Raw genomic sequence first — 26,867 nt, forward strand, 5'->3', positions numbered from 1 at the left:
TGATCTGTTCCCAAACCATAGGACACAAACAGGAATCAGGATGACCATCTTTTCCTCTCGAGACAACTGAATATTGCCTGAACTGCTCCTAACCATCTGCCTCTGCATAGGGCCTGAAATGGAATCAAAAGCTATTTGCAGTCACTGCTGCTACCACTGCCACATGGTACCCCATAATCTCTGCTTTTGGTATCCCAGCAAGCTCAGTATGCAAAACCCCAGGCTAAATTGTTAGTACAGTGGGATGCAATAAGAGGATATTGAAGATTATGAAAGGATATTTCAGCAGCAGCTCCTGACCCTTGAAAGGCAGAATTAGGTTTGAGGAGAAGGTTGGTTGTGTTGACAGGGATGAACAGCAGGATGGAGACAGCTGCTGCACACTGAAGTAGCTGCCTAGGCAATGTGAAACAGAAAAATGAGTGTACTGTGATGGGGCATAGACATGGTCTGAATAGGGGAAGTCCCAGAATTTACAGATAAAGCAGCTGACTCCTCTGCTGCTCTGAAAGGAGTCTTTGTTCCTTCTCCAGCCTCAGGAGAAGTCAGGAGCTGTAGGAAATAGTATGTCAGCATCCTCTGGAAGCTCACTTGCCCAAATTCTCACTCATCTATGATTAACCAGTTTAGCACTAGCAAGACAATGCCTGTACTCTGCAAAAAGGGGTTTACAAGACAATTATTTTGAATTGTCATTGAATTTTCATTCAATGACCCTAGGCAGACCTAACCCAGCCCAGTGCCTTCTTTAAGAGAGCAGGAGTTTTATACTCTCTTGGTTTGCCAACAAGGACATTGCACCAAGATCAATAGCAGAGACTGCACTCGTCACAACACAAATCAAATCTTTTGTAGTCCTTGGCCCCAAAACTACAAAATTTGCAGATTTGCAACTCCCCTCCCATAAGTGCAAGCAAACTCGGGAGTGTGTAGTGATAATATCTGAAAAACGACTCTTTGTAGCAGTTCTATTGTGCAAATTCCGTATCTGCATGAAAAATAAAACAAAAAAAAGGTACCATTACCCCACTCCCATCAGAACTGTTGTGGAAAAATGTCCAAGAGCATACACTTGCAGTACCACTGAATGTATAATGTCAGGTAATAACCTCTCCAATTGTGAGTTATTTATATGTAAAGTTGCCACAGTAAAGCATCACATTATTTCTGCTCTATTTCAGCACTCACCAGCTAATGCAGAGGTGACAGCATCAGAACAAGTATCTGAAGAGAGCAGGACTGAGGGAAGCAAAGTTCCTATCACTTGGTGCTTGGAGAAAAGCCCTTGCCTCAGCCAAAACACAAGTGAACCAGGGCTGAATTATGACACTGTGTACAAGTTCTTTGAAATTAAATGGTTCTGCCACAAATATTTGGTTGGTCAGATGATTACAGGCTTTGAAAGGACATTGTTATATGAGAACAGAACAGTCCATCAATTCTAGGAAAAGGAGAGGTATTATGGAGGAAAACAGAAAGAATAATGCAAACCTCGTGGGCTGAGAGTTTTCAGGGAACATTGGGTTACAACTTAGTCATATTCATGTCCTTTGGAAACATTCCATTCAACTAGGAAATCTCTCTAAGCAGCACCTATTACCACGGATAAAGGGGAAGATATTCACTACCCTTTAAATAAAAAAGGCTGTTTGTTTTACACTTCTTGAATGCTTTTCCTATATTGCTATTACAATGAGAAAGCACAACAGCTTTCCCACTGTAAAGCTGCTCAGTACTGTCAGTATCTTTTCAAGGAAAGAGAGACTGGATACAAAAACACAGTGAATACACATTAAACTCCATCTCAGGCTCCTATAGAGTTTTTAGGCATATACTGATAGGAGATACCATTAAATGGGAATGTTTTATAAAAGGTAATGTAATAGGAACAGAGTAAATAAAGGAACTGTTTATTATCAAATCTGCTTTTTCTCTCTCCTATGAAAGAAATACTGCATTGTCTCTCTCTTCCAAATGAAACTGCCACCACAGAATTCCCTTTCTTAAAAGGATTTTTCCCCATCAAGCTTTTCTGATGAGTGTCCTTGAAATGTTGCAGAGGCAAACAACTGCAGCACTAAAATGATCACTTGGCAGCTTGCTGATGTTTGCTGAATCTCTGAGCCAGCTCCTGCTTTGTTTTCTTCTCCCTCTTACAGTGATCTCATATAGCATAGCTATCTCAGAGACTGACATAAAACTGCAGTTCCAAGGGTTTGTTTTTTCCCCTCAAGAGAAAGAAGAGTATTTGCTTGAGATAAACTTAAATGCTCCACCCAGCCCATCTCCACCACAGTTCAGGTGTGAAAGCACGAGCACTTGCATAGCAGAAGGTTAGGAAACTCCATCTTTGTTTCATACTAGGGGGAAGTCTAGGATTCAGATGTTCCAGAAATCTGGAGTTCTTCTCTTTCACTTGCACTGCACAAGCTCTGACAGTGTAAACTGAGAAAGACAAATTATTTGTATTCCTTAAAAGAAAGAAGCACAAAAGCCTTTGCTTGATATCCTTCACAGCAGCTATGGTTAGGCCTTATAGAAAACTGATGCACTCTTAATTGCTCAGAGGTATTTATCAGGAAATTGTTTTGCCCTTGAAAAGATGTTAATCTACTTATGCTATTCAACTGCTCCCTGAATTTACAATGAGCTTAAAACAACAACAAAAAAATCTCTTTGACTCTTCGCAATTCAACTGTAAGCAATAACTGACCAAGACAAAATAGCGCTGGAAAATCTATCAAATATGATCAATTTATCTACTTGCCTAGTTCCATCCTCCTACGGGACAACAGAAAATACAACTTCTCTCTTCAGAAACCAGCCAGCCAGCATGGCATACACTAGTCCTTACCAGGTACTCCTAGACCTAGCAAATACATGGGCAGCAAAGAGAATGGGGAGCCGACATCAGTGTCTTGCTGTGTTTTCACCAGTGGAGCTTTCAGGACCATCAGGCCCATGTCTTTGTGTTTCCACTGCTGAAGAGGCAATGCAGACACTGAAACAGAAATGGTCTTAAGCATGTTCTGAATACATGACAGTGTATGTGGCACAATATACAAGTTTTATTTGCACTTGTTAAGGATGACGTACATAACTTGGTGCGGATATAAACTTTAGCCAATAAAACTTGTGGCCATAAACTTTTGCTAATAAAATCCTTCTATGCTATACTGTCAAATATTTTCTCTTTCTCTAATTATATAGAAACACAGTAATATGATGAGCAGGTAGAACCAGACATTAGGCTAGGCCAGTGTGAGATGTTTCTACCTGTGGTACATCACAAGATATAAACCTGTCCAAATCTGACTGGCAGTAATTTAGGAAGGCTTAAAACTTATCATGGCCAACAGATCTATGATTATCACAGAGGAGTTATTGCCTGCTGTGTAATTAGTTTGCTCTCACTGAGCTAGCCCATGGCTTATAGGCATTTTGCAGTGTTGTAAAACACCCTGGAGAAGGATGACTAGTGCAGATGGAAAAGCACTCTCCATTGCAACACATGGGCTGGGAGAGCTCCCTTAGCCCTCTGTGCCTAATGTCTTCAGAGCTGAAGAACCTGGTTTGCATCCTGCTGCCTCCACTTGGTGTTTTATGTGCACAGCTGGCTAATGACCATATTGTATTATGTATAAAACCATTTACTGTGATATGCTCACACTGTTAATATGCTGTAGAGTATTTTTGCTTTGTTTAAGGGGCAACTCTGGGAAACATCAATGCCGGATGGTACAAAAACAAGGGTAATTCCAGTCCAGACTGCAAGAAGAAATCCACAAAGTGGCCAAACATTTCCATCTGCTCAGTGAACAAAGAGTCTTTCATGCCTCAATTTATGCCTTCTGCTGTCATCAGTGAGTAAGGAATTTTCCTGGCATTTGTAAGGGGCCATGTTTTAGAATGCTGCTTAGCAGTGCCTCCCTTTGGTGGCCTCCATGCTCCTTGTCCCTCAGTCTCTGCACAAGGCTTCCAGGCTGTTTGGACTTGCTCTATCCCCTTTGCAAGTCACCCCAGAGACGGTGCTGCTCCACTGCACCAAACGAAAGCAGCAGTCAGAAGGTTTGAATTAGGTTGTGAGAGTTTGATTCTAACCATTTCACTCTCCTCTCAGATCAACAACTTATCACACCCTTCTTCAAAGTGTAAAACAGCAAGAAAACCTTTGCTTCAGTCTGTCCCATACAATTTACCTCTGGAATTTCCATGTCCTAAGAGGATGACTGCTCTGGATAAAAGCAATTATTTCCAGACCGTAACATAGGCTGGTTCCCTTCTCACTGCAACTTCTAATTAAATCCAGGTTTTTTCCCCACTTATTTTACTGGTTTTGTACCTTCACTGATGCATCTCTAGAGTGCCTTGAAAGTATGGAAAAAGCTTCACAAAAGCACCTTAGAGAAGGCTCCTAGTGACCTTATTTCTTAAGATTTAAAAAGAAGGTTGGTACTTAAGACATATGGGTCTGCCAGTATACAAATGCAAAAAAGTTTTCTTGCTCACACTTAATTTCTGGGTGGGAGTTCCAGGCCATCGCACTGTTAGGATGAAGCAACACAAAATGAACTGCATTTAGTAAAATTTCCTGGCTATTTCCTTGCCTTCCCCTTACCCATATTCCTTCTCAGCAGGATTGTTTTCCAGGACAACAGGAGTGATGGAGGAGCTCTAACTCCCTGGAGTGGCCAATCTGCTACACCACTGATATCAGAAAGATGACTCAGCCCACCTCACTGTTTATTTTCTGTGTCCAGAGGGCTTCTGAACTTTGCCTCAGCTGCTGCTGAGGGATACTGGAACTTGCACCACAATACGGAAACACACTGCACCGGGTGACTAACATCAAGGCTTAGTTTATGTGAAATGTCTAAGCCCTTTATTCACATTTTCATGAACAAGAGATGCCCAGGTACTCCTACCAACCTTCTCACCTGCTGCTTTCCTGCATCCTCAATGCCTTTGCAGAACTGACAAAGTCAATGATTGACTGTAATAATCACAGAATTTTAAAGGTTGGAATGGACCTTAAACATTCAGTTCCATCCCCCCTGCAATAGGCAGGAACACTTACCACTAGACCAGGCTGCTACATGCCTTCTCTAATCTGGACTCGAACAATGCCAAGGATGGGGCATCCAAAACCTCTCTGGGTAACCTGTTCCAGTGCCTCATCACCCTTACCTAGCCTAAATTTCTCCTCCTTCAGTTTGAACCCATAACTCCTTGTCTTATCACTACAGTTCCTAACAAGGGATCCCTCTCCAGCTTCCTTGCAGGCCCCCTTCAGATATTGGAACATTGCTGTGAGGTCTCCACTCAACTTTCTCTTCTCCAAGAAGAGCCCCAGCTTCCTCAGCCTGACAACTTCAATGTGCTGCACATGAAGGCTATTCAACAGTTTCAGTTCATTCAGAAGGGAGTCACCTCTAAATGTTTCTGCAGAGACAGACAGATAGATTAGATAGATATACATATACACACATACCCCCTCAGATGCCTGGATTTGTGCTGCCTTCAGATAATTACGCTCTGCTTGGATTAATTTGTTCAATATTTTTTTCCTATTGGCTTGGGCTGCTGGTAGATCCACTTTGTTCTTGAAAAAGATAAAGGTAATACTCTATATAGTTCTGCAGAAGCAGGAGTGGGTTTACAGACCTGAGTCCCACAGAATGCAGCAGGAGATACAGCACCCTGCAGCCTGAATCACTGGTTTACAGGTCTGCCACAAAGACAACTTTCTCAGGAAGCTGTAAACAGAGAATGAATGTCTGGCTTGTGTTAATCCTTATCAGAGGAAGACAGGCTTAAATGAGTTTGTTTACAACAGTGTTCAAGTTTGCTAAAGTATTTTAATAAGTAGCTAAAAAGAGGCTGTCAGAAATCTAGCTTTTCTTTGATGGAGAAGGAGGAGAAAATCTAAATTAAAATAGGTATGTTTTTATACACAATATAACAGAATGTGAAGAGTTGTGATATTTTTCTATGAATAACAGAGAAGCAGGCTACACTTTATCATGTTACTCTGCCTCTGAGGGTAGTGGAATCAAGTGGAAGCTTGTTAAATTTTTTTTTTTTTTGGTGGTGCATGCAGTTTTTCCATGGAGTTTCCTTACTGACTGATTCTAACCTATATAAGAATCGCTATGAGGTTGCACCCATAATCAGGACACAAACAGCATTACAGACAAAAGAAGTTAGCAGACAACAGGTAAGATCTAGAGGGTGGATACAGTACTTGTTTTTGATGTATATTTTGTATCTTTCGTTATACTTATACACACTGCACACTTACATGGACTTTCAGGCTGTGACAATTCATCCCTAAAGAAATGAAGATCAACGCTTCAGTTCAAAGTAAACCCCATTTATAGATTTTTCATGAGAATTTAAAGCTCTTTTTCTTTGCAATAATTTATTAATGGAAGCATTCTCATGATGCAGTTGAATTTCTTGGCTCTATATTTTACTGTCTCCCCTATGTGAAAGTGGACATGCTTGTACATTGATTAATGAATGGAAAGCTTCTCCATTTCCACTGCTGTGTAACCGAGCACAGCAGTGCTCTCTTTACTCCCTACTGATGATCCCCAAAGGTCCCCTCAGTAATTCACAAACAGACTTCCTACACCGACACTGCCCTCACTGGGCTCCTTCCTCTCTCTTCCACCAGCCCTTAAGAAATGTCAACTGTAAGGTCTATACAGAAGCTAGAATACAGACAAGCTCTGACTTATGCTGCACACCAGACCACAGCAAAAGCTTTTCTAGAAACAATATGGAGGCTCTACTAGGTGCTAGAATAAGTAACTGACAAAACACACAACTGTTCATTCCAGGATTTTGAGCTTTTCTCCTTATGTTAAACACTAACATAAAGACAACCAACATAAAATTTATGGGGCAGTTACCAGCCATTTGGTTTTCTGTGTACACACTGTGGATTCAGAATGGTTTTGACAGCAATGGCTGTTACTGCTTGAGAGACACCACAAGTACCAGGATTATGACATTCAGTAATGCCCAACGCCGATTACAGCACAAGTGAGACAGCTTTTCTACCACACATGAAATATTTTATACAGTCACAGCTGGAAAAGTTACTTTATATTCTGCTATAAATATGAAGAAAATATCACTTGGAGAATCTTCTAAGATAAAGATGCATGAGCTGAAGTAAGCATTTTGAAAGACCCAGCTGTAAATAGATGTTGTAACTTACCTGGCTAGTACACAAACACTCAAACTTCCTTCAAGCTATTTGCAAGAGCACATTAGAACTAAAGGAAGGGCAGAGGGTCTCTGAAATACATCAATGTTATGGCAGACATTGTTCTATGAGTCCCTGAAGACACCTTCATCTCACATGAGCTGTATTATTTTGTTGTACTTAACATGATACTGCACTGAAGAGTTTTCTCAAGTGAAGAACATTTGTAATTTAGGATGCTCCGTAAGTAGAACTTTGTGCAAACAAGGAACGAGGTCAGGTCATCAGATTCAGGCTGAATGACATGCTCAATGCACTGTTTGTCCTATTCTTCTCAAATTAAATATTTATTTAACTGAAGGATGGTAGGGATTTGCTTTTCTTTGATCTTATTTGGAACACAGTGAACGCATACAGTGAAGACACAATGACAGGATGCTAGAGTAAATTACTACATCCTGAAACATTAAAATGTGCCCTAAAATTTGAGTTTTCCAAGGCAACTAGATCTTACCCTCTCCTCTGCATACTTTATTTACATAGTATAGCTAGCATTTATTTTCAGCAAAACATTCTGTGCCAACATAAAGTCAGCTGTAGTTTAATGTGTGTGCACATATATGTATGTGCAGTGTACCTCCACTCTGGACAAATTCAATTGTGCTGAGATCTGCTGCAGCTGTCATACAAGCAAAGTAATAAGAAGCCTGATCTGATACCTGCCAGCTATACTAGATTTTTTCTGCAAAGTATAAAACACTCTCAGCCCAACAGGCAGATGTTCAAAGTTAGCTCTTGAATTAGAGTCCTGAGCATGTGATGAGGTGATTTTATGGTGGTTTATCTTCAGTACAAGACTTCATTTAATTCAGTATGGCTGTGGACCACTATTTCAACACAGATGAACTTAAATGACTAAAGTTCATCTAATGTTTGACTTTCCTGTATTGAGAAGGAGGAGTGTGAACCACCAGACACGAAGTTAAATTTTCAACAGTTTCAGCAGGAACTGAATAAAAAGGTTTGGGATAGGAACTTCAGGTATGAATTCTGATACAGTCTTTTGTCCTTTGACCCACACCCTGTTCACAAGCTGTTGGGAGCTCCCCTTTTCCATCAGTGACCCAGAAAATTAGAAAAACAGGTCACACATACAGACATGCTGGAGGAACTAAGTTTAGAAAAGAGATGACTCATGGGGAGGACAATCACAATCTATAAATATCTTCAAGGCAATAACACAAACGTATAAATGAAAGATGGGAATTGTTCTGCCTCAGAAGTTGGTAGGTAAGTTGGCAATGTAAGGAAAAGAATAAGTGGTAAGTGAAGAGCACCTCCAGGGATGTTGGCTAGGAACAATTACTGTAAATATTCAAGAACTGGTAAAATCAATACTGGCGGGTAAGATGCATTGAGAAGACTTGCACAACCCCAGGACGTTGATTAGATACTTCCAATTTCTGGTGCTGTTTTTACTCTCCATGGCATTATGGTAAGCCCTAGAGAGAGAAAAGATTACACTCACCAAGGTAAATGTGGCTGCTTAAATTACAATTATGTGCAAGCAGGCATTTCATTGACTCAGCAGCTGACGTCTCCCCACTATGATAGCTTTTATGACATGCTAATGTAGAAGGTACTACACACACCACTGATACAAATTCATAGTTGCTAATTATACCATTAATAACCCTGAACCTATCTGCTGCTAATGTTATTGATATAAATAGTATGATTAATTCCATCAGGCGTCAGCAGTGATGTAGAGTGACACAGTGTACAGCCATCTCCCTGAATGACTCATTAGGCTCACGGAGAAGGACCTCCTTCCACAGCCACACCTGGCCTGCCTCAGGCATTAATAGCTCAGATGTCTTCACTTCCCATCAAACAAATAGCTGCTGAAGTGCAGGGACATATTTTTATTAAATTTGAAAAACAAACCAGAAAGCCCTCCAGGACATCAGAGCTAGGACTGTAATGCCAGACAATAACAAGTTGCCTGTTGCATTTCAGGTTCCTCTGCAGTGCACATGCACTGGGATGCACTGCACAAAACCCACGTTTCTATGGGAATTATAGCTAATTTTGTAACTTTATAGTTATTTGGTAGTTCTTCTCAACCTCCACATTCAGTTCATTGCACCACATATTGTTTCTATACACCCACAAACCCTAAACAACTGCATTACACTATCAGTCTTTGTTTTTAACACTAGTTAGCACCAGAAAAATTTTTGTTTTGCCTCAATATTCTTAAAACATTTGGCATTCTTACAATCCTTTTCTGGCAGACATGAAACTAAAGCCATTAGCAAAGCCGAAGGAGCCAAAACTCTACATTTAAGGAACAAACTTGAGCCCCTGGAGTGTGATATTTCCAAAGTACTTACCATTTTTATGGCATCCCACACATGCAGAGCACAGATCCAAGCCTCATGCTTGCAGCTGGGAATGCTCAGCATTTATGCAAATCTGGCCTAGCACACATGGTGTACAAGGAACAAAACAGAATATCAGCACCTAATTCAAGACTCTAGCAAAGTGCACGAGCAAAGAGAGGGTGAGTTAAGACTGCAAAGACAATGAATCAAAATTCCTCTATCTACTACACAGGTGCATTTCACCCATCAACTTCTTATATGATTGCCACTTTCAAAAAAAGTGAAGTAAGTATATTTTCCTAGGTAATAATAATGTAAGAAACATCCTCACTAGATCCACAAAAACACTATCCTACAGTTTCCTCCAATTCTTTAGAAACCCACAAACACAGGATGGCATGGTAAACACAAGAGGATGTGGGAGGCTGGCAAAACCTATAAATGCCTCCTGTTCCTTGTTTAAAAATTCTGATGTCAGTATGATCTAGCTCAACCAGCCAGTGCTTTCCACTACACCTGTGACCATTCTATCTTACAGTAACATAATGAGCACATCAAAAAAGTCTTAGCACAGAATTTTATTTTTGCTCAGTGTTTACATTACATCTCTGCTTCATCACTGATTCCACCCATGTGTCATCATTGCATAAATGATGCTCACAGCTTTGGGTAAGTCAATTTGAGCAGCGATTAATTTTCCTATCTGTTAAACCTTTAAATATTTGATTTGCAAATGAGTTTGACTTTTCATCCCAACTATTTCCCCATTATTTCATCTATTTTTTTTTAAAAGGTACATATATATCCTGGAAGACAGGCTTACCCAGCATCATGGAAGTACAGTTTCACTTTATTGACTTATGTGTGTTGCTTTGTTTTTCTATCCTTTAATCTCTACATTTGTCACAGAAGAAACAGAGGACAACCAGTTAATCCTCACCTAAGCCAGCTGCTCAGGAGCCCTGCTCTAGGCATAGGGGAAAGCAGACAACTCTTTGAGCCTCACTCCTAGGTCAGTACAGGCTGTTGTCTTAGGCCAGTAACTTGCCCAGACTGCAGAGGATCTTGAGTTCCTGCCAACTTAAATAAATGGTCACCATTCAGCATGACCTCGAGGAACACTGTGCATATGGCAACAACAAATACAACCACACCTGCACCAGGAGAGACTCTCTACAGGAGGAGTAACTACAAAAAAAACTTCTGCCAAAAACTTGTGAGAACAGCAAACTTATAAAAAGGGTAAGTTCAGCCCTAACAACACTCAGGGAAGCAATTCCTGGCTCTGTGTGAGCAGCACTGAAAAGAACATTTTAAGACTGGTGTGTGCAGTTCGGACCTGTTGCCACCTTATTGCAGGGGTTCCATACTGTTATCTCCTTATCACAAAAGTTCCATACCTTTTTGGTGTTTTTCATGGGCAGCTCCTCAGAGCACTGACTCTTTCTTCTTCACAAAGCAGCCACTGACTCCAGTTCCCCTCTCAAGCAGCCACCCCACTCTTTATAGCACTCTTCTTCTCACTGGTTACAGCTGTGCCCTGTTAAAGTCAGGCCTGCTCCTAACCTTTGATAATTGGCCCAGCTGCAACTCCTTAAGGGTAAGATTACTTTCTACACTATCTTTGTTCTTATATTCTATCCCCCTACATGACCTATACATAACAATGCGGCTGTGGGAAGGAGGACCATAGAAGTGCCCCAGGAACAGGCAAAACCGTCCTGACAATGCAAGGACTAAGGAATTTTTGATGAATTCAGTGTACCAAAGAGTAAACATAGAGTTGATGTGAACAACATGAAACACTGTTTTTTTCATAGGAAAGAGATCAAATAATGTAGCCTTCCTAATCCTGCTGTCAATAGCATAGCAAGATCCACTGACTGAAAGGTAACGTGAGACAGATTGGATCTCAAGGGAAATTTTCTTAGAGAAAATATAAGTATCAAAACTGGTTATCAGAAGAGCTGATAGACTTGCTTGGATCTGAAGACTTTAAAACATGTATTTTAATGCTTTTTCTAGAAGAGATTTTTATGGTCAACACAGCTAAGAAAGAATAAAGTCTAAGTGTTCCAGGAGAACCCTCCTGACCTTGACTGTCCCAAAAGTGGACCAAATTTACTCCACATCCTGATCGTGCATTTCTCTATTTGCAGCATGGGTAAAGTCAAAACTCAGTGCACAGCTCTGGATGCTCTGTGGAGGGAAGCAGGAAAGGTTTTTCCATCACCTGCATGTTTGACCAGGCAGACTGTGGCTTCTCCTTGGCTGATAGCTCTTGCTGGTCTGAGGCATCACAGCAGCTGCAGCTGGAGCTGTAGGCACTGCATGGAGAGCCACTGTTGCGCTCTGCAGGAGAGTCCTCCTTCTCCTGTAGAGGAGTCCTCCAGAGGGCTGCCTGGGGAGCATTCCTTGGATGCCTAGAAGCATGCAGATCATTTGATGTGATCTTGAAAAGGAAATTTCCAAGGGCCTCAGGGGATATTGTTTTTTGCCTATGTCCCTTGCACAATGCATAGCTTGCCTGTTAGAATGATGTGGACATATTTTAATTAATACAGTTCTCATCTCTGCTGCTCTCTGCCAGGAACACAATTTAATGTTCTGAGAAAAGCAACTCCTCAATCTGCCTGGACTTTAGACTTTATATATGGAATTCTGATTGAGCATCTGAGTACAATATGATTTACCATGATATTTGTCTCATTTTTTCTTTTGTGCTCTTGATCACGAAAAAACACTCAATTTACTATATAGACAGCATAAAAACCAGACAACAGACTGGGTTGAATAGAACAACTGTTTCACAATTCAACTTATCTACCTCCTTCTGGGTACCTTATTTGTTCTCTGTATTAGCAAAGTGGTTAAAAAGAGCAAAGAGCAGTTACTCAAATGTGATATACCAATCAAACAAGCCCAGGAAGTGTATCTGCCTCTGTGGGCTGCCAGTCCCTTTTCTCTCCTAAACCATACTCCCAGTCTATGGTCTGAAACCCTGTGACCTTTCTGGTCTACCTGCAGAATTGTTCACACTGTCTGGCTTTAGGCATGCAATAAAGTTGAGTCTTGTAATCCTGTTGAGTCTTGTAAACCTACATATCCACCATGAATAACTCCTGCCTGCCCATATAAAATCATGTCACAATAATTACCCTCTGTGTGTGCACGTGTGTATTTGTGCCTGTGCCTACCCATGTCCATGAGCTTCAGGCTCTTGGTTAGAGCATTATCATTCCCACCAAGCCAAACAATCAGCTCAAAGCTGTCACTGATGGGTTAAGTGCAGCCAAAAACAGGCAGTACCAATTAAAGGCCCTATTTTTTTTGTCTTTCATTCAGGATTTCAGTGCCTCTTTCATACACACTTCCTAGAGCTGTCACGCTGTTGTGATGGGAGTTCTTGGGACTGGCAATGCTCACATCTTTGTCAGCAACGTGGGATGTGGGATCAAGTCACCTTCAGCAAGACTGCAGACAACACCAAGCTGAGGTGCACTCAACATGCTGGAGGGAAGGCACACTATCCAGAGGGGCCTGGACAGGCTGGAGAATGGGCCCAAGTGAATCTTATGAAGATCAACAAAGCCAAGTGTAAGGTCCTGCACTCAGCTTGGGGCAATCCCAAATACAAACACACACTGGGCAGAGAATGGATTGAGAGCAATCCTGAGAATTGGGGATACTGGAGGATGAGAAGCTCAACATGATGCAGCAGTATGCACTTGCAGCCCAGAAATCCAATCATATCCTGGACTGCATCAAGACAAGCTGGGCCAGCAGAGTGAGAGGTGATTCTCCCCCTCGACTCCACTCTGGTGAGACCCTGCCTGCAGTGTTACATCCAACTCTGGAGCCCTCAGCACAGAAAAGAACAGCCCTGCTCAAGTGGGTTGAGAGGAGAGACTTGGAGATGATCAGCACCTCTCCTATGAAGACAGGCTGAGAGAGCTGGGGTTGTTCAGTTGGGGACAAAAAGGCTCCAGGGAGATCTCAGAGCCCCTTCCAGTATCTAGAGGAAGCCTACAGGAAAGGCCTGTCTCTAGAAGTGTTCAAGGCTAGGTTGGATGGGGGGTGGTCTCTGAGCACCCTGGCCTAGAGGAAGGTGCCCATGCCCAGGGCAGGGGGGTTGGAACTAGAGGATTTTCAGCCTCCCTTCCAACCAAAACCATTCTGGGATTCTGTGATTATTCTGTGTCATCATTTCCCTTGTGACTGACTGGCAACATTTCCCCTAAGTTAATCAGCATCAGAAATGCTTTCACTCATGGAGGCCCCAGAGAGCTGCCTTTGAAAAACTGACATTTCCAGAGTGTGGAAGAGCAGGCTGCACTCATCACTGTCACAGTACAGGGACTAAAAAGAAAACACATGAAAAGATGGGCAGCTTTTCAGGAAATCCTGGCTCAAAAGATGCAAATCCTGCTTCAATAAAAAATCAATCTAGGAGATTCATTTCAAGGTATGGGTGATGGCAAAGATAAACTAGAATGCTAAAGAGCTTAAGTATTCAGGTCACCTCCAGCCTCAAAAGACACTGTATTTTTTCATTCTTAAAATACAGCAATGGATATGAGAGGCGAAACCCAGAAGACATAAGTAAGGTTTGATTTTGATTTCTGTATTTGGAGGCCCTTCACTCAGACTTTTCACACAGGACAGATTCTCTCCTGCAAGCACAGGACCTCCAATGTTTTTTCCTTTTCAAGTCTTTGAGCACTTCTAATGGACTCTTGCTGAGATGCTCAAAGGCTCTCTCCAGTCCCACTGCTCTAGGTACACTTTAAAGCACCCCCTTTTATGTGTGCCCATGATGTGCTAAACTTTACTCTTTCATTCTCTTTATTGATATTCACACCATTTATATCTCCACCTGTTTGTTCCTTCTGGAGACTGAGCCCAGATCTACCACACAGACCAGCAGAGGTTTGATGATTTAGAAGCAGAACAAGAACATGCTTACCAGGAAATAACTTCAATGACTAAAAGAACACTTTATTACCCATATATTGCCAAACAGATCATATGGGGGAGGAGGGGGTAACAAATAAACAAAAAAAAAACCCAAAACAAACACCCACACCCCCACTCAATCAAAAAAAGGACATTTATAACATTCCAATGTTTTGAGATAGCAGTAGGAAGTAGACAGACCATTTTCTTAGTCTGGGTGGAGAGCAGAAGCTGTGTCTTGCACAGGCAGGTACAACACCAAAAGCTCACTTCATCCACATCCCTGGTATCAGAAAAGAGTTTTACCCCCATTCTATGAAAACATTTAAATTGAGCCAGGGAGAATATTTGTTCTACCCCACTTGCATCTCCCCTTTCCAAATAAAAGTTCCACCATCATAGATGATTATTGGTATTTCCCCAAAGACCAGCCACATCCCTGGGGTTCAGTCGTCTGACACCTGGCATGCTGCAGAACAGCCATGAGAATCTGGCTCAGCTCTGTTGCACAGAAATGGTTATTGAGTTGTGAGACAATCTGTAAGCTAAAGACAAGCAAGAAAAAAAATGCAGACAGAAATTAAACTATTCAGATGGTTCCAGTTAGTTGTTCAAGACAAAAATAGTGACAAAAGAAGCTCTAAAGCCCTAAGAAAAAAACCTGAGAATTAAAAGACAGCAATTTAGCCCATTAAATAAGCTTGAGCAGCAGAAGAGAGCCCTTTCCCAGGTGACTGATGCCAGTCTGCCAGTTAAATACCCATCACCCATTAAGTCTCTGCATCTGCAATGGAGGGCACATTGATACCATAGTGGCACTCTGATCCTGTAGCTCACTGCTCCATGCATTAGGCAATAAACTACCACTGTGTACCCTTAAATTGCAAGTGTCCTGCTTCCCCAGTCTCTGCACACACAGAGATGCCAAAGCAGAAGTGACCAGAGGGAGGGGTGCACAGTCTCTCAGTCTGCAGCAGCAACCTGTGAGCACATTAAAACCATCAACATCCCAACAAGATCCTTCCGTGGGGCTGCAAAGCACAACCAGAGAACAACACTTCAGATTTTGTTCAGGACTTAATAACACAGAGGCAGGCAATGTGCTCATACAAACACCTGGGAGCAAGTGCATGAGTTCATTCTATGGCTTTGAAGAGCATGCCAACAAACATGCTGTTTCTGAATATCTTTCTCTGAATATCCAATATGCATCTGAAAATTGTATTCCAAAAGCACAGTAAAAGGAGCTCAAGAGAAATAAATAGAGTGAGTGACAGTGTTGCTGCTGCTTCTGTCATTTCTGCTGCTTAATCTGACTGGTGACATGAAAAAGCATAAGTAGATGACAGCTGTTGAAGAGGCAAGACCATCAGATCAGCTCTCTGCTTTCCATAAAGCAGCAAAACATCTAAATTTCTGTGTCCTAGAATGGGCATCTGAGAGAGCACTTCCCAAATCCTCCACCAGTAACCTGTGCTAGGCACCTCTTTAGGTCATTACCCACAAAGGTAATCTGTACCCAGTAGGATCAGATTATGTGTGAAATCAGCAATACTCATGGAGCCACTTCAACCTGACTGCCCAGATGTCTTCTTTACAGCACTGACACATTTTCCTTTCCTTTATATGATAGGAACTTAAAAGTTTTAAAAGAATGCAAAGCTCATGTACTTGTTTCTGCTACCAGAATATGGACAAATTACAAGCCAACTTACTCTTGTTTTTCACCTGTGTGTTGAAAGGAAGGGTAGAAATAATGTAATAGGCAGGTATTAAACAACAGAGTTGATAAAAGGAGCCAGAGCAGGCAATGTGAGCATGTTTAAATTACAACCCATACTGATATCCTATGACACTACCAGGACTTCAGCACAAGGTGAAATGGAGTTTAGGTGAAACTCTAACGCAATTCTGAAGAAATCACGGAATACAGCAACGTCACCTTCAGAACTGACTGAAGAAGGAGGAAAATAATGAAATGGAAATTGTTTCCTCTACTTTTTCTCCTGTGCTGAAAATCTGTACTGAAATTTCAGGTGCATCCTCTCTCATCTGGCTAGGCAAAGAGTGAGGGATCTTTAACAGTCACTCTCAGTGGACCTCATTCTCTTTCACATCACATTCTGCCAGCATGATGCTCACAGGGACTGAATATGTCAAAGCCATTAGGAAAAGCAGAAGAAAATGCTGTAGTTCTTAAAAATCAGTAAATAACTTCGGATATGAACAAAAATGTTCCCATTACTGAGGCCTTTACATCCATATCCAGGGACAGAACAGTGCAATGCATCCTTGAATCCCCAAAAGTGCACCACATCTCTTACCTCAGGAAAGAGAAATGATGAGTTTCTCTTGGTCTCAAGTACCTACTCCTCTATGACCACATTTCTTGGTTAACAGAGGAAAGAAAGATTGTATATATACATTATAATATACTTGTTACATTATGTAAACAATTATACTGTGCAATAAATAAATACTGTGAATTAAAACCTTTTGGTCTCTTTTTGGTCAGTATTCACCTCTGTCTCCTTCCCTATACCCTGCTGTTTACTGAGGCTTTGCTCCTTTTTGCATCTTCTCTCTCCTAGACAAACAAAACTCAAGAGCCCTGCCCCTCAATTTTGGACCTTAACAATTACCTGTCTCCATTCAGTACCTCCTTCCACCCACATTAACTGTGCTGCTTTGTTGCTTTTCTTCCCTTTTCAAGACCATAGCCTAACTTCCCCTGGTTTCCACTGCTGATGTTTTTCTAGCTCCAACATAGTTACAATCCAAAGGGAATGATGACCAGGGAGATATGGAAAACCCATCAGGCTGGGAGATCCAAACCTCAGAAAGCAAGCACAAGGAAAGGTCTGAGCTGCCTCAAGTGCTCTCAGATAGACAAGCAGAAAACCAAAATGTGGGGTCAGGGACAAGACATGGAAAACCAGAGATTACACTGGGTCTATATTGCTGTTTCAATGTAATGGAAACATTTCTTTTTTAATTTTTGGTTCTGCCTCCATTTGATAATATGCCATATACAGTCATTAAGAGCTGAGTGGATTTTTATAGCTGCTATTAGAATTGAATTTTATCTTCCTCCAAAAAGATTTAATAAATTAAATTTCAAAGGCAAAGAAAATCACTTACTGTCATGCACATTCCCCTATGTTCATTGTGAAATAAATTCATCAACAAGAAAGTTTTCACATGATGATCAATATCTATCAAATTCTAAACTTCAGCTTCAAGTCAAAGGCTAATAATCCTTGAATTAGTGACACACATCTCTGTTCTCCCTGGGCTACAGGCCCTGAGTATTTGCATGAATCACTGATACACTGAATTGTTGATCCAGATCAACAAAGCTTTCAAATGCACTGTCTTGTTGATGGCCTCTATAAAACACACCCATAGCTCAGAAATGCTGATCCACACTAATGCATTTACTTCCAGTATTTGCTATACAGTCTAATAAAAATATTAATGCACTAGAAGTGCTGATGCAGCCCCATTAGAACAAGATTTCCTCACCATAGAAGCATCCTTGTTTTCTCCCCCATGAGCTATGCTTTCAGTAAATGTCAGGCTGGAGCATACCAAAAAGGAGAAAATATTAAGCTGTTCTGTCCTCATCAATCAGACAAGGTCATGGTGATTCAGAAATGATGATGTGTTTCTTGGCAAAGAGGCAGGGTGAGAGAAACAGAGAATAAAGTATCCTGACAGATGAAGGAGAGGAGGGACAAATGTTGAGGTAACTATGTTGTAAGAATCAATTTTATTCTGCTTAAATTTGGTTGTGTCAGGTTGTCAGGTTGCTTGGGTGTGTCAGGTGTAGGTCCTACAGGTTGAGAATTCAGTGATTCCCCAGGTGAGCCAGGAAAGACCTTGGTGCTTTCAGAACAACTACCAAGGACTCCAACTGGTGTGACACACATTGGTCCATCCATTCCTCTGTGACAGAAGATGAAGAGATTTGGGAATAAAGCTTCTTATACTCTAGAGCACTGTTTTAACCACCTGTGGGGATTAGAGAGAGCCAGGCACAAAATGCTATACTACAAACATGGCTCCTATGAGATGGCCTTTATAGAGCCATAAAGGCCAGAGATATCAGGAATTGATCAGCTTTTCTAAAGATTGCAACTCTCCTTTTGAAGAATGAACAGCTTGAAATAGGCAATTCCATGTTTCTATTTTCAAAGAAATGGTTTATTCATCACCTTGGAAAGTGAGGTCAAAGCCAAATGCAACTGCCAGCATCCTTCTTCAGTTTAATGGCATACTTGTGATCTCTGGATGCACACATTTGTAAATAAAAGATATTTAATTAAACAAATAAATATGAGGGTTAATCTAAGCAAGTAAATTGCTTGTAGAACGTGTCATTAAAGTAATCAAAACTGGAGAGACTGGACAAATAGTAATTTATAAACACTTCACATATTGTAAACAAGATCTATTCTAAAAAACCCACTAGTCACTAGAGCACACCAGCCACACCAGCTTTACAGAACACTGAATAAAAACAAACCTAATAGCTGCCAACATGTTCTAATATCCCAGGACAGCTCCTTATACTTAACAAAATTTCGTAAGTTCCTACAAATTTATTAATCTACTTCACTTTTTAATGGACAGATGTTTTTGTTGCTGTCACTCTACACATGTGCAATTTGTAACATCACTTTTCAGCAAATGTCTGTACCTACTGATGAAGGATAAAACCCTCTCCTGAAGAGTGAAAAACATTAGTCCTGCACAGAATTGATGTGTTACACTTAGGAAAAGCTCAGAAAGGCTGAAGTGAGAAAAACATGTAGCAGAGTAAGCACTAAGGCCACCACAGCAGGCACATCTTATGAGCAATGTGTCCTTCTGTGAATCCATTCCTGTCAGTGAAACACAATTAAATTTGACTTTACTTGACACTGCTCCTTTGAAACTTCAGAGTAATGTACTTCAAAATCCATCTTGTTGTTCATACAAATTCTTTTTCTATGTAGGTTTTCATTGAACAGATAAAATTTGAGGGCAGATCCATAATTACTACAAACAAAAATATTTTACTCAGCTGAATTTAATGTATTTACTATTGAAACTGATTTATTGACCTTACCATTTGTTTCATTAGCTGATTAAAGGCTAGCAGGATTAATCTATACTGTTATCTTACTTTTCTGATGCATTCCACAAAATGTTAAAAATACAACTACCTAATCAGAGATGTGTAGAAGAAAACTTTAATATCACTCTCTACTCTTGGGTAAAGGCACACAGAGAGACACACAGGACTCTCTTGGGAAGATGAGAAGAAAAATGGACTGTCTTCCTAAAATGAACTCATCATTTATAATTTCTCCTTTTGAATGCTTCCACAAACACAACTCCTCCTTTACACTCCAGTAGTTCCTTTCAAAGGAAAGCCTTACTTTATTTTGAAAAAGTAAATTTTGTAGCTCACATACGAGTACTGATGTGATAAAAACCCACAAAACAACAAAACTATGAATCCTAAGCTAAAAATAAGCATTGTCACTCTGCAAGTTGGAAGAACTGTCAGATTCCAGTAATGGTAAAGCTGAAGAATTCAAGCAGAAAAGACACAGAGGAGAATATCTACAAAAGAAACACACTGCAATAGAGAAATCAGGAAGTAGAACAAATATATGTAAGGATGATGGAAACATGAAATTATTTCTAAATAGTTATGACTGTCCTCTCTGACTTGGAGATTCTTTATCCAATAACATCTGTTGATTTCACTGTGAATTGTGTACTCTGGTCAGGAAGCTACTTTTTAATTTCCGACTGATTGCTAATGTCCTCTGCAAGACCTCTGCTCTGTTGGGAAAATAAATGTCTTGGGGAATAAAGAACCCATTAAGGTCAAAATGATAGTTTCCCGTGAAAGGCCAATGTGCCATTTAGGCGTACATATTTAGAAAGGCATACAGTAGCATCAGTAACAACTTTGACTGAGCAAAATTTGCCCTGACAAGTTGATTTCTGACAGCAGCAGCAAGCTGATGCTGAGATGTTTTTAAAGGGTACCCTGTACAGGACAGGACTGTTCCTAGGACCAAAGGAGAAACCCTTAAAATCCCAGAGACTCTGCCACACCAGGAGCATGCCTCTAGCTACGCCGTTTTGGAAAATTTCAGACTTGACAGTTCAACCATTTCCCAGGAGCAGATAAGAGAAACTCATGCTGTTTTGCTCATGTTTAAAAACCAAAGAAAAATAATATTTTCTTTAAGAAGCTCCACACATACAGTGTGGAAGGGCAGCTTGGCAAGAATAACAACACACAAGCCATCAGACAAGCTGGAGCCAAGTGCTCCTTAGCAAAGTTATTGAAGTTTGCTGCAGCTGACTTTGCTGAAAACTCCATTTTCCCCGGGCAAGCTGCAGCCAGGGCTGTGTGAGGGCAGCCAAGGTTTTCCTACAAATGCAGATTTCTCTCTCAGCCTCAGCATCAAAACCACATAAACAGTTTCTTGTTTCTCCTCAGGCTCTGGCTGGGTGGGAAAAATGGCAGAGGAAGCTGGTCATAACAAAAAGCAGAGAAGTCCAATCCAAATTTATGAAGATGAGATGAGGAAACTTTTATATGTGCTAAAAAAAGCTGCGGACCTCCAAAGCTTGGAATGGAATCTAAACTTTGAATATCAGCATTTCAGAAATATCCTTCCTGCTAGCAAACAGCTTTCCAACATATTAAAAGATGTGTGTCTTATTCCTATTTCCATTAAAAACCCCAAGCTACTGATACTTCAATTACTCCATTAACAAAATTTGTGGAAAATCGATGAATGTGAAGCATCTTCCTCAGTAAGACACAACAGGATCGCCACTATTAGAGGATGTAACTTCTAAATCTTTACCATAAGTCATTTAACACAGAAAATGTCAAGTTACTCCAGTTCTAGTGTCTCCTAATTTTAAAGCACTTTGCAGTTTTATTAGGATTCCTTTGGGGTTTTTTGGCACATAAACAGATATGAGACTGATGATATTTATGCACAGTTTTATGACAGCATGAAAGCATCCTGTTTGCCTTTCTTCTGAGACAGAGGATATTCACCAAAAATAAATTGTGTCATTCCAGTCCAAAGGGTGGGAAATGAACCAGTAGAGAAGCAAACTAATCCAGCAAATTATGTGGCTCAGACTTTTTACTCAAATATTTATAAAATGGGAAAACTGGCTACTCTGACTTATCTCCAGCTCATCTGCTATGTCTGACACCCAAGTCCTTAAGCATGCCAACCACATGTACACAAGCATTTACAGCTTTTACACCTAGAGCCAATGTGAAAGATGCAGCTGCTGAAAGCTTTAAGAGCAGAAGGTGTGAAACAATAACAATGTCACATTCTGAAATTTATTTTTATGCATTACTTAAAAAAAAATGAACAAAACAATTCACCAACTTGTAGAGAGGCTTGAAGTCCCCTCCACACCACAGTCAGTCTCAGGACAACTCTTTTAAGCACTGTTTTAAGTACTGTTATGGTTACACATGTGCATGGAAACACCTGCAGTACACTGAAAAGTCAACATTTGAATGTATCTATACAGATACTGACTAATACTTCACAATGTAGACATTGCTTATCTTGAAACAGAGAGGCATTGCTTATCTTGAAACAGGATACATGTTTCTATGTATCCTTTATGCTCAAAGAAGCATGCTTTAACAAAGATCTCCCAAGCAGAGCACATAATATTCAAAAGAATATAAATTATTAAAGTGGTTCAGTTACAAACAAGCTTTGAAAAGACCTAGTGTACCTAAGTTACACTCTTTCCTAGTCTCTGCACTCATATATAAATACAGCTGACTTGAATTTCAAATGGAATCAACATTTCAAACATCCTACCAAACCCTGTGGTTTTAAAGCAAGATTTGTTTTGTTTTGTTTTTTTTTTCCAGTGGAAATGCACATACAGTTGACTATTGGCTAAGCTCCTGGGAAGAACATTTCTTGCTGTTAAAGGAGACGAAAGATTCTGCTTTTTGATGCCACCCAACAGACAACATTAACCAAGAAAAATTTGGAAACAGAAGCCATTATTGTTTGAGTCAGGGAGCTTGAGATCACAGCTGGAACCATGGAAGCACCTGAGCTTAGGGAGGAAGGCAGTAAAGCAGCTTGCCCACCGCCAGTCCCATCAGGCAGCTGGGTGAAGGAGTATGGACAAACACCACCTTTCCTGCAAGCAGTGCTCTATCCTGAAATCTGGCTATCTATAAGCATGGAAAACGCCCTGTGACTCTTTCTTCCCGTACAGCTGAAGTGAGCTTCCAGAGCAGTCAGACAGCAGCCCTTTGCCATGAACAGCGGCCATCAGAACGGACCAGGATCTTCACTGTGTCCTCAAGAAGACCCTATCTACTGCCCTGCACATACAGCAGTTTTGGCAAAAGAAAAACTGCATTTCAGAAGTCAAGTCAAACTGTAGTTGGGTCAGTTTTACACTATGATAGCAAACCTGCTCAGAGCAGAAGGATCCTTGAAATAACTAATGAGGAAACCTAGAGCTCTAAGACGAGCCTAGACAAAACTCACTGGTCCTCTCCTTGATCTCTCCCTCCTTTCATACAACGCTTTTATTAAGGCATGGCCCAGCAGCCCAGATGAATTACAGGGAAAAGGCCAGGGCACAATATATCAACTGAAAAACTTTCTACCTCATTAAAGGTGAAAATAAAAGGGATTTGAGCTACAGCAGCCTCTTGTGCACTTGATGATGGGATATGTGATTTCCTATTGATTGTCCAAGCGGAGGCACTTAGTTCTCCTTACTTTACAGAAAGGATTTTGTCATTAAAATAAGTGACACAAAAAATCCAACCCAACAAACCTCAGTCACAGTTGAACTTCTGGGAAATATGTAGTTACCTGGTTTTAAAAGTCCTCCCTTATTGACTACTACTTTTACAAGAGTTTCCTTAGCAATTTTCATTGATACCTAAAAATTAGGCAGAGCACAAAAGACTTCCAAACTGGAAGATACTCTAGCCATTTAAATACAACTAAACCTACTAAATTCCTACAACTAGTGTTCTAGTATCTTAATTCCTGACTGTCCCGAATTAGATGTGGGATAACGAATATGAAATTTAAGCCCTCTAACTTAATTACTTAACTTAGAGCCCATATGCTAAAATGAACAAATATGAAGGGGGAAACATGCATGCTAGAAACAATCAGAGGTAATCCTAGGGCAGATACAGGTAAGTAAGTCAGAATTTGAGGGAGAAAATCAGAAAACTTCTTTCCCTGGCCAGAAGCACCGGGCCTTAGAGATCTTCCTCTCTGGCTGTGGTGCACAATGGCTCTAACAAAGTTTCCTGTAAAAACAGAGATAGCTTTATTGTTTTCACAATGTCAGTTTCCATAAACTGAGGCTATTTTCTTTTAGAGCAGTCTCCTTCAATTCAGGACCTGCTTATTCCTTAAGTGAGGAAAACAGCAGAACACAGCATGGTACCATCAGTCCTGTACTGCATCTCAGCCCAGCAGCCAAAGTGCTGGTCCAAACCACTAACTGTGAATCCTTGAAAACCTCTACAAGCAAGACCTCTCTTTGCCCAAATATCCTGGAGCATTTCATTTGCATTTATTTTAAGCTTCCTGTTAATTAATTTAAAATAATACTTTTGCTCTGTTTGTATTCAATTAATTACATTATGAAGTTTCTGGCACAAAACAGCACACTGCAATAGGAGCTTAGTAACAGATAAAATACTGCTCTTTCAGGCATTGCTTTGTCACAGACCTAACAAATGAAGACAAATTCAAACAACATCTCAAATTTGGTTTTTAACGGCTAAGATTATTGTAGTCTTAAAAGAAACCACAATATGAAAGGCAACCACTGAGCAGAAATATGCCTGGCTCAACAGGACCCATCAGCTATTTTGGACAGAAACAGGAAGCTTCCTTGAAACCCTTGGCACTCTCAGAAACCATGAACACATTTTTTTTGGCTTGGCTTCCTTTGTCACCATAAAGCTAATTGTAAAAAAGAGGTCAAATGATTTTTGTGGGATTTCAAATTCAGAGGAAAAGCTAGTGCATGTCATTAATCAAGTAAATTGCCAGTGCCTCATTCTGCAAAGTAAATTACTTAAGTTATATCTCTTTTTCTGTAGGTCTGATTAAGGACGGAGAAGACAAATGAGTTTTCAGCATGAAAGAATTGAAAAATATATTCTTCATAATTCATGTGTGGCACTAGAAGGGTGGGATGGACGCTTGGTTGCTTTTTAAAAGGTCATGTATAGAAGGGCATGCACCAAATCTGCTCCCCTAAAAGCTATCCTACTTCTGAAGTTCAGTTTACAGCAAATATAGCTCACACAATGCACAATTATCTGAATCTCTACAAATAAAACCACCAACCAAAACCAAAAAAGGGGCATTAATTCACAGCCTTCACAGCACAGTGTGAGGACTTGGCAAAAAGCCTTCGCAATCAGCAGAGATTTCCAAGATGGACGAAGAGAACCAAATGTCCAAACATTATTCATGTTCTGTGAGAGCTGCACACTTTTCATTTTCATGAGATTAGTTGATAAGGCTGCATCTAAAGTGACAGTCTACGAGAAAGCCACATTGTGTCTCATGCAAGGCAGCTGAAATACGAGGATAACTGAAGGGTGGAAATTTTCTCACTTCTCTTTACACTAAACCATGTCTCTTGACCATGGACATATTTTACTTTTGACCAGACACACCTAACAGCTGACAATAGCAAATTTCAAATCCCCAAACATACTTTGATTTACTATTCTAGACTGGCTGCTGGAGGATCCTCAATTTGAGTGATCCAGACTATGGATGAAAGCCATTCTCATCATACTTTAATCAGCATTTACACATTTTCAGATCTAACTTATAATCACAGAACCCCCTCAATCTTCTCCCATTATGAAATCCAGAGGATACCTGCACATGGCAACTCATTCAAATATTTAATACAGGCCCACCATTTCGTAAAAAGATTATTCCTCTTCTTCCTCTGGAACTGGAAACACAAAATGTAAATCTGCTTGCTAAAACAGTTCAACAAAATAGAAAAAAACCTAGTTTGTACCCAAAGACTTAATGGGATTGGAAGAGTTTACTGTACTCTCAAACAGAAAGAAGCTGGGGTAAAAAAAGAGCGCCCTCCCCGCATGTCAGAGCTCAGTAAAGAAAGATATCTGAGAGACCAACTGTCCCTCTCACCAGAGGCTGGGTCTGGAGGGGGTCTTTCCTGCCCCCTTAGAGTACTGGAATAATGCACTTTCCCCAGAAGAGCTGAGGTCTCTGCAGCATTAGCCAGGAGCACGTGCTGAGCAGTGCTGAGCAGTGGATGAGCTGTCACTACCCTGAAGAGCAGTGAAGTCAACATGCTGACAGTAGAAGCACAAGTCCAGGCAGCATTTTCTTGTGTAACTGCATCTTTCATGGCAGCCTGCTTGCTCCCTTCTCTCTACTCCTTTCTGCTACCTCTATTGCCTATTTGCCACCTCCTCTCCCATATGAGGGAACCACATCATTGAAATCACAGGGCATAGGCTCCCTGACCATTCTCCCCTCTTTGCTTTCATATCTGTCCCATCTCTGGACCAGGCATACTGTCTTGTTTCAGCAGAAAATTAACTTTATCAACAGCATATGACACAAGAGGATAAAGCCACTGATGGGAATTTTACTTGCTATCTACTCTTGTGTAATGTTGGAAAGAAAATAACTAAGGGCACAAATATATGACCCTTATTGTTCCTGATGGGTCTTACAGTGAGCAAAAGGAAGCACATCCTAAGTAAAAAGCAACTTCATAGGCTGAGATATTGTGAAATGAGTCTTAATATATATCAGCTTGCAAGCCTGTTTGGGTAGAAATAAACACCTACTCTACAAGCCCACATTTGCTAACATTTGTAGCCTGATTTGACACTATCTGCACATCTCCAGGCACTAACACCATAAAAATAAGTAATTACAATAATAATACAGAGGTTTTTGGAACAGCAGGAAAGGAACAAGCTGAGATAGATGTGCAGGAAAAATGCTAGAAAGTTCTGCAGCAAAGTCTGAGCCACCTGCTGACTGCTGGAGAAAGAAGAAACCTCTTAAGAGGCTCCATAAGCAAAGTAAAAACCATCAGCAATAAGAGAAAAGGAAGACATTACTGAAGAAGACAGAGAATTGGAGGGATGGACAGAGGGATACCACATTCACAGGTTTTAAATTGAATTAATGCTGCCCCTAGCTGGTTTACAGAGGCAGACATACCTGAGCCTTGCCCTCCTC

The 26,867-nt window shown here is 40.7% G+C and overlaps 1 protein-coding gene and 1 long non-coding RNA gene across 2 annotated transcripts in view; both read right to left on the reverse strand.

The window, feature by feature from the left end:
- TSPAN4 (tetraspanin 4) overlaps nt 1–26,867 on the reverse strand; it is a 187,498-nt gene that overhangs the window by 104,033 nt on the left and 56,598 nt on the right. The window lies entirely within an intron of this gene.
- Nucleotides 7,372–11,067, reverse strand: LOC131558581 (uncharacterized). Its single transcript, XR_009274825.1, has 3 exons — nt 11,004–11,067; nt 9,613–9,699; nt 7,372–8,718 (listed from the first exon to the last, which is right to left on the reverse strand). It is a non-coding gene; the product is annotated as an uncharacterized LOC131558581 (long non-coding RNA).

This window comes from Ammospiza caudacuta, chromosome 6 (genome assembly GCF_027887145.1).
Source record: "Ammospiza caudacuta isolate bAmmCau1 chromosome 6, bAmmCau1.pri, whole genome shotgun sequence".
NCBI lineage: Eukaryota > Metazoa > Chordata > Aves > Passeriformes > Passerellidae > Ammospiza > Ammospiza caudacuta.